Source organism: Haliotis rubra, unplaced genomic scaffold, assembly GCF_003918875.1.
Source record: "Haliotis rubra isolate DU_JTF1 unplaced genomic scaffold, ASM391887v1 Scf18, whole genome shotgun sequence".
NCBI classification, from domain to species: Eukaryota; Metazoa; Mollusca; class Gastropoda; order Lepetellida; family Haliotidae; genus Haliotis; species Haliotis rubra.
Window position 1 is genome coordinate 3,736,088 of NW_025765780.1, and position 9,352 is coordinate 3,745,439.

Genomic DNA, 9,352 nt, shown 5'->3' on the forward strand with positions numbered 1-9,352 from the left:
ATATTTCGAGGACTAATTGTCAGTTTAACTCAACCACATCCACACAGCTTAGACACTTGATTTGTGAAGGCCGTTGGCAGGTTGTCCCTCGTAAACAAACATAAACGTTAAAGCTACGTGATAGATGGGGCGTAGGCTAAACACACGGATGAACAAAGTCACCTGCCTTAAAATGTTCCCAAACAGACTGCATGACAACGCTGTTAGTAAACAAAACAGCCCTGACCGAAATCGGTTTATCTTTAGACGTTTGAAGTCTGGTGGCGAAACATATTTCAGTTACCAGTCAGAACAAAGATATTTCAGTTTTTATCACCTTTCCCCAGTCGTTCATAGAGGAACTGGTATACACCAGATAAGGCCAAGGTCACTTCAGGTTCCCACATGACTTGACTACATCAGTAAATTATGAACACTTGTCTGAAGACAACACAATGGCAGTGCCGAGCACATGCACGCTCCAGTTGCTTAATCACAGGTAGAAACTGCGCATGTGTAGACACAGGCCAGTAATAGTAGAAGTCAAAGTATAGGATAGTTCATGCATGATAGTAAATTCATTTATCAGGTAAATATGTTCAGTAACTACTACTACTACTACTACCTTGATCACTGGATTGTCTGGTCTAGACACGATTATTTACACACCGCCGCCATATAGCTGGAATATTGCAGAGTGCGGCGTAAACCTAAACTCACTCACTCACTCACACTCACTACTACTACTACTACAACCACTACTACTACTACCACCACCACTACTACTACTATTACTACTACCACCACTACTACTACCACCACCACTACTACTACCACCACCACTACTACTACTACTGCCACTACTGCTACTACTACCACTACTACTACTACCACCACTACTACTACTACCACCACTACTACTACCACCACAACTACTACTACTACTACCACTACTACTACTCGCCCGGAGAGCGGAAGGTCGCGGGTTCGATCCCCGACCGCGTCATACCAAAAGACGTTCAAATATGGTACTTGTTGGTCCCTGCATTATTGGGTACAACAAGGACTGGTCAGCTCGGAGTCAGTATAATGTGTCTGAGTGGGGTATTCATACTTCACTGCGGCATGGTATCTCAGTGGGCTAGCACTATAAAACCAGCTTAAGTCTGGGCTAGTACAAGCAGCCGCACATACACATACACACGCATTCACGTCGTCATATGAGCGAAATATTCTCAAGCACGACGTTAAACCCAATTCCACCACCACCACCACCACCACTACTACTTTCACCACAACCACTACTACTACTACTACTACTACCACTGCTCCGTGTCAACACCCCAATCTGTAGGTGCAAGTCCGGTGGAGAGGTGACTGGTAAGCGAGAGGGCAAGGACGAGCCAGGCAAGACGTGGTAAACAAGTGTGGTGGACATCGGCCAAGCACTAGGGTCAAGGTCGTGTCGTGCACGCTCCACGTTTATAGCAATGCCACGAAAACATGATACAGAAATATGGGCAGCTGATAGAATTATGATACAATGGACTTCTTCTAAAGATGCATTCCGTGTACAGGAAATAAATGTTTTACACAGAGGGCCGGTTTATGCGGACATCTGTATTGACAGACAGACATGCCTATCATCTACAGGAAACAAAACAATGTATTTACAACCCCAGTCTGCCTCACAGTCTCTGAACGGGATAGAATCAATCTTCGGCAACGCAAGCTTGTAAGAGCCAAATAACAGGATCGGGTGGTCAGACTAGCTGGCTTGGTTGACACATGTCATCGTATCCCAATTGCGTAGGTCGATGCTCATACTGTTGATCACTGGATTGTCTGGTGCAGACCCAATTATTTACACTGTAAATTACAGACCGCCGCCATATAGCTGGATTACTGGAGTGCGGCGTAAAACTAAACTCACTCACTCACTAATGTTTCTTTCAGTTTTAATATACCTGAATGTTTCTCCTAATTTATACATTTGCAGAGGCTGAGCGTTCGTCTATTTCCCTTACTGAGTGACATTAGCCTTTGGCCAGCGAATTGGTTAACCGTTAACCCATGCTTTGATATGGTCTTCGCGAAATGCCCTCTCCTGCTGTTGAGGTCGACATACCAAGGAAGCATGTTGATGGTAAAACAATGGATGACTATGGGGACCGTCTCACAGGCAGGAGAGCTACATTAACCATGGTAAACTGATAAACAACCAAACTTATTTTTAATGATGATGACTCTGTTAAAGATATTCACTCCAGTCAGGTATGTATAGGCTTGATTTTCAGAATTCGTCTTCAAGTCAGGCAATACTCAGGTTAATGTAAATTCGTTTCCAAGAGACACCCAGACGATCGGTGACAAAATCATCCACACCAAAGACGATTGGTGAGGTTTGAACATTTGGAATTTTCAATACCGAATCGACAACAAAAACATCTGTCCTTGTTAAATATATATTTGAATTATCGCATTATCGCTTCGGGATCGTCGCTTATGTATCTTGACACGACCCCTATACTTGTGATAATGGCGAAATTGAGCGACCGTTAAGTGCTGGCTTAGCGGGAGAGAGCCGTACCGATACCAGCCCTCTGTGTGTGTAGATTTAGTGGACACGTTTGAGACTTTGTCACCCGAGTATTTTATAACGAATTATAGTTGCATGGTTGTCCAGTGTCGCACGACTGGGTTTTTTTGTTGGTTGGTTTGGCACCCAGCAATTTTCCAACTGTACGGCTTCGGTTTGTAGATAATCGAGCCTGGACCAGACAATCCAGTGATCAACAGCATGAACATCGATCTACGCAATTGGGATATGATGACATGTGTCAACCAAGTCAGCGTGCCTAACAACCCGATCCCGTTAGTCGCCTCTTGCGACAAGCATGGATTACTGAAGATCAAGTCTACCCCGGATCCGTGTGTGTAGATTTCGTAGTCACGTGACTTGTCACCGGAGTATCTTATTACAAGTTATAGCTGGATGATTGTCCAGTGGAGGACGACTGGGAGGCAGATCCCTTGTAAATTGGTACCTGGGACACATAGATAGTGCAGGCGTCCAGAATATACCAGGGCATGATTACACAGATGATATATAATGGCAATATATCTACTATTTGTCGTGACTTGTTCAACTGGTGACAATATTACTTCCTCCTCTGTGTTTCTGAATACAAAAATCCTTTTAGAAAGTGGTCAAATGTAACATATATATGTTGTAAAGTTTCATCCCAAATATAACATCTCTCTCTCTGTTTGGTCCACCTAAACTTTGGTTACAACTTCACCTAAAATGCTTTGTTTATTATATATAAAACTTCTCATGCTAACATGTAGTCATCCAGGCTTGTTTTTGACCTAACATTAAATAAAAAAAATAAATAAATAGCACATTTCAAGTGCAGGAAAAATACATTTATGAAAGACAATTTCTTTCATGATACAAGTTGCATGAGGGATGGAGTGAATGAGTGAGTTTAGTTTTACGCCGCACTCAGCAACTATATGGCGGCAGTCTGTAAATAATCGAGTCTTTACCAGACAATCCAGTGATCAACAGCATGAACATCGATCTACTACGCAATTGGGAACCGATGACATGTGTCAACCAAGTCAGCGAGCCTGACCACCCGATCCCGTTAGTCGCCTCTTATGACAAGCATAGTCGCCTTTTGTGATCATCCGGGTTACAACTGGTCTTCAACAACCTATGCTTGTCGTAAGAGGTGGCTAACGATATCGGGTGCATGGTCAGGCTTGCTGATTTGGTTCAAACATAGCATCGTAGATCGATGCTCATGTTTTTGATCACTGGATTGTCTGGCCCAGACTCGATTATTTACTGACTGCCACCGCATTGCTGAAGTATTGCTGAGTGTGGTGTTACACAACAAAGAAAACGCTGCTTTCAGCAATATTCCAGCAATATCACGGCGGGGGACACCAGAAATGGGCTTGGGATTGGAACCCGGGTCTTCAGCGTGACAAGCAGACACTATGACCACTCGGCTACCTCGCCGCCCCCAACAGTTATGAGAATGGGTATCTATGTGTGTATTGTAGACGTATGGCGGTTGATGGAGAGGTGACCTGTATCTTCTGTCTGCACGTGATATCCCGACATACCTCTAGATTCCGGTACCTCACACGTGTACAGAGCGTGATGAGGAGAGCTTGTCAGCAACCTTCAGCTGGGGGAACCGACTTCAGAAGTTGCACTGGTACACACTGTGTAGATGGAGGTATTAGGTGAAGGCGATATGGCTGTGCCAATAGACTGTTCGTCAGTCGGTATTACACACACTCAACATCTGTATTTGATTTATGGGTTTACTATCGTCCTTTGAAAAACTGGCATAGTTATTCTGGTTTGCAAAGCCAAATGCAGACTGGTTGCCGGGGTATGCTGCGCTGGTGTTTGCGCAGCATACCCGGGAACCAGGCAGGACCAAATAAACAACTTCTGAAGCAGAGTCGCTCTGACCCAAGGAGTTTCTTCGTTGGGATGATGATGATGATGATGATGATGATGATGATGATGATGATGATGATGATAGCTTCATCTCCTGGTTTAAGATAAGAATAATTATGAAAGGTGAAAGTCCTTAATTTGCTAAACGGCATTCTGAGTTTTCAAGAGCATCAGTGTAAAATAAAACTATTATCTCCTCGCCCAGAGGCATCTTAATTATCAAGAAGTACAATGGCAGATTTTAATGGGACTGATCAACATCACCATTGTTGAAAGGAATTTGGCAATTTTTGGAGTCAAAATATGTATTAGTGTGCAGCCGAGTTATATAATTAGTGTTTAAATGTTTACTTTGCTCATATGCTAATCGGGGCGGTGAGGTAGCCTAGTCGTTAAAGCGTTGGCTCGTCACGCCGAAGACACGGCCGGGTTCGAATCCCCACACGGGTACAATGTGTGAAGCCCATTTCTGGTGTCCTCCGCCGTGATGTTGCTGGAATATTGCTAAAAGTGGCGTAAAACCAAACTCAGTCAGTCATGTGCTAATCATGAGAACTAATATGAGATACCTGCCTGACAAATTGTTCATCGAAGCGAGTGAGTGAGCTTTTTGGTTTAGCAATATTCCAGTAATATCACGGCGGGGGACATTAGAAATGGGTTTCACATATCGTACCCATGTGGGGGAATCGAACCCGGGTCTTCGGTTAGACGAGCAAACGCTTTAACCACTAGGCTACCCTACTACTCCAGTTCTAAATATATAGAACAATGTGTGGAACGAGCTAGGTGTGGTTCATTTCACGATAAAATATTATTTCAGGATATTTGAAAAAATGCTTGCAACGTTATTTTTGAGAGGATATAGTGAGTTGTTCCCTTCTAGAAAGGAAGACAAACGCAATTGTCGAACTGTCTCGTCCAAAAGTGGGCGAGATATGACCATTTGTATTGGGAGACAAGGTACAGATAATCACATCGAGAACTGAAAATATTCGCAAAATACCAAACTGAAACCCCGATTCATGAAATGGACTTGTCCGACATTGTAGACTGGTTTGCCTGCCCCAGAGCGCTTGCAGCCCTCGTCGCACTAAAACCGTGAGCAGGCGAAAGACAGGATACCAGTGTATCGGACATTGCTACATATAGAGGGAGGCACCATTGCTTACGAGTAAATAAGTTCAAGCTTGTTCAAATCCGTAGGAAGGTTATGAAATATGTTGATATCTCTTATTGGAAATGAACGACTCGTGATCGTTATTTATCATGTAATAACACTGCAGGGTGTACCAACCTCTCAGGTGGCGCTCATGGCCTATTCTCCATTTAGTGTTCATAGTGCAATAAACAATTCCCACTCCTTGATTTCTCACGTTTGAGTGGCATACAGACAGGTAGCATATTGTGAAATACGTGGATATTCAAGGTCGATTTTATTACAGGGTTTAATGTTGACGCTCGTTTAGCTATCGCTAAATTATTTACACAGTTACACAGTCTGGAACGGCGACTCCTCACTGCAGTTTTTGAATCAAGAGTCGTCCTAACGAACGTCATGCTAACGTCGGCGTAGGGCAACATGGAGGGTTTAGGGTCTTGGTGGTAATGATAGTGGGCGGAGTCACTATGACTTCCAGATGGACACTGCACATTGTCAATGGGGTGATATTGCTGGAATATTGCTAAAAGCGGCGTTAAAACAGACTAACTAATATGTTGTAACAGACTCCTTTCAGCTGCGAAACACCATCAGAAGGCAATGGCCATTAATTTTATGAGTTTGAAACTTTCCAACACAGATCATTTCCGGGACAGCATCGGGAGACCTGCCTGCCGGCGTCAAATGCCACCAAATTCCTTAGCCGAACTAGGCTAGTCACTGCAGTAGGTGTGCACAAGTCTCCATTTAATTGCCATTGTCATTTGGACCATGCCGAGTCGCAAAACAAAGATTATAGCAATCATGGGGCATGACTCATAAATTATCAAACCATCTCAAACGTTCGTTTTTACTAAACATCCTAGTCTGTCTCACAGTCCCTGAACCACATTAATTTCCCTACTGCCAAGCCCTCTCTGCAGTGCTAAAGCCCTAAATAAAGCAAGTCTAGATTTCCTCAGGTTCTGAATCTCTGGTCTCCCTAGGGCTCCTTTGCAATATAAATGGGCTTGTTTGTTACTATCAAAATTATATATATTCAGAGACTAAGCCTTAGTCTATTAACATCCCTGCCGTCCTTTGTTTGTGTTCACCCCTACAGCACACAGCTGCCGCCATATTGTTGGAATATTGCTGAGTGCGGCGTAAAACTGAACTCACTCACTCACTACAGTACACCGCCTTCATGTTCTATTGTCATGTTGCATCTTTTCTCATTCGCCCATCACTCAATACCTGTTTCTGTTACAATACCTTTGTGTACTTTTGGAATATCCATAGCGTAAACTTTACCCGACTTCACACAACTACGCCCATTTTAGGGATCACGTTTGAAAGAACATCACGTGAGGTCTAATAGCCTGCGTACCTGCTGGGATGATTAAAGACGGGATCTGAATAATTTAACCAGGTAGATATCAGCTAATCGACAAACCCAGTATGGCTCCAAGGGAGGGTGTGAACTCTGGCTGCACGCGATGTCACACCCAGAGCGACACATCTCGGTAATTATGATAATGCCATAGAAAATCCTCTGACTCGAAAATAAGCATTTCCATCCATGCAAGTGAACCATACAGGTAGATACGCATTGATGCACCACATTGATGCACATGTACATACATTAGAATCGAAGAATAAAGGACTGGGAGTGTTATTTTGCGTTCAAAATGTCCTTTCACATATAGTTGTTTTTTGTATGCTACTGACTCAGTAGAAAATATCCTTCATGTTATATTCACGTGATCGGCTGTACTATATTCATGTGTTATATATCGGGGAGCCTGAGTCTGCACCAACAACGTCCAACTTGAAATTAATCCCATACCATACACTCACGGTGTACATATAGCTCCTGAACAGCATGTGTCCTCGAACCAACATTGTTCCTGGAAGCATCTTGGCACATTGGTTCCTATTCTCTGACGGAAATTTACCCAAGATCTACCAAACGACAGTGTGAGAGAGAATATCGAAAAAATGAGGTCACAGTACATTGTTCGCTGTTGTAACAGAACAAAGCAAGCTGGTAGATTAGGGTGCGGCCATTAAACATGATGCATAACTCCACATATTTAGGTCGTTATTACTGGATGACATATTTACTGCAACAGTGCCGTCCTAAAACGTGGTCACGTTACTTGCAATTAGCGTAAGATCCGGGGCATTCAATTCAACTTGCAGAAGTTTCTGAGACAATACCTTTAATATAAAATAATTATTTTAGATTGTATAAATAATAAGTTGGCCAATAAAGGACTGGTTTAGTGTCCGCTCATCTAGACTTTCCTGTTATAAGGAAATAGTTTCAAAATATCCATGGACTTCAGTCCAGCCTTGGAGTAAGGCTAGTCTTTCCGCAGTCATAGGAATCCGTGGAAACAAAACAACAAAAACAACACAGACACATGTATACTACAAGGCTATCTATTCCTGTGCTTAATGACTTCTAGGTACTTGACCTGATTCGTTCTATGGTCGCATTTGAAGATGTTATGCGTTACTCTCTCCCTATTGTTGACGTACAATACTGGAGAGAGAGAGAGAGAGAGAGAGAGAGAGAGAGAGAGAGAGAGAGAGAGAGAGAGAGAGAGAGAGAGAGAGAGAGAGAGAGAGAGAGAGAGAGAGAGAGAGAGAGAGAGAGAGAGAGAGAGAGAGAGAGAGAGAGAGAGAGAGAGAGAGAGAGAGCACGTGACGCATCCTCACGTGTCTAGACCCGGTCATTAACTGTTTCCGTAAGTAGGCCAGACTCCAGCATATCACTCGCTGTGACGCCAGTGTATTGTTTTTGGGACACACGACAAAATCTTTTTATAGCGTTGGGCCCAACAGTGCATATTTACCACACAAGGGTCTACACATTTGCAGTTATAACTACATCCATGTTGCTTTATCAAGTAGAGCCAACACTTCCAACTGAAGGGGTAGGATACCGAAGAAGAAGAAGAAGAAGAAAAATAGTTTATTGTTCTGACACATTTCAGCTGTGTCATATTAGAACATGTAGGTCATATTATACACCCCAAGCCCATCGCCATGCTCTATGGCGCATAAAGTGAATGTTTAATGCCACCGCGCTTCAGGCAAATGTTTAATGCTGTGCTTCAAGTTCTTGGTTTTCTTGGTTCACTGTTTTGTGCTTCAGGTAAACATTCTATCCTTCTGTGTATCAGGTAAACATTCTATCCTTCTGTGTATCAGGTAAACATTCTATCCTTCTGTGTATCAGGTAAACATTCTATCCTTCTGTGTATCAGGTAAACAACATTCTATCCTTCTGTGTATCAGGTAAACATTCTATCCTTCTGTGTATCAGGTAAACATTCTATCCTTCTGTGTATCAGGTAAACATTCTATCCTTCTGTGTATCAGGTAAACAACATTCTATCCTTCTGTGCATCAGGTAAATATTCTCTTCTGAGCATAAGGTGAATGTTTGATCCTTCTGAACATAAGGTATAGTGTTTTACTGCACTGTGCTTCAGGTAAATGTTTGACCCTTCTGTGATTCCGGTTAATATTCTGTACATCTGTGCATCAGGTAACTGTTCTGTGCTTCAGGTAAATGTTTGATCCTTGTGTGTTATATGTGAATGTTTGATCCTTGTGTGTTATATGTGAATGTTTGATCCTTGTGTGTTATATGTGAATGTTTGATCCTTGTGTGTTATATGTGAATGTTTCATTCTTCTTTGACGTTGGTCAGATTTAGTCTTATTAAATTG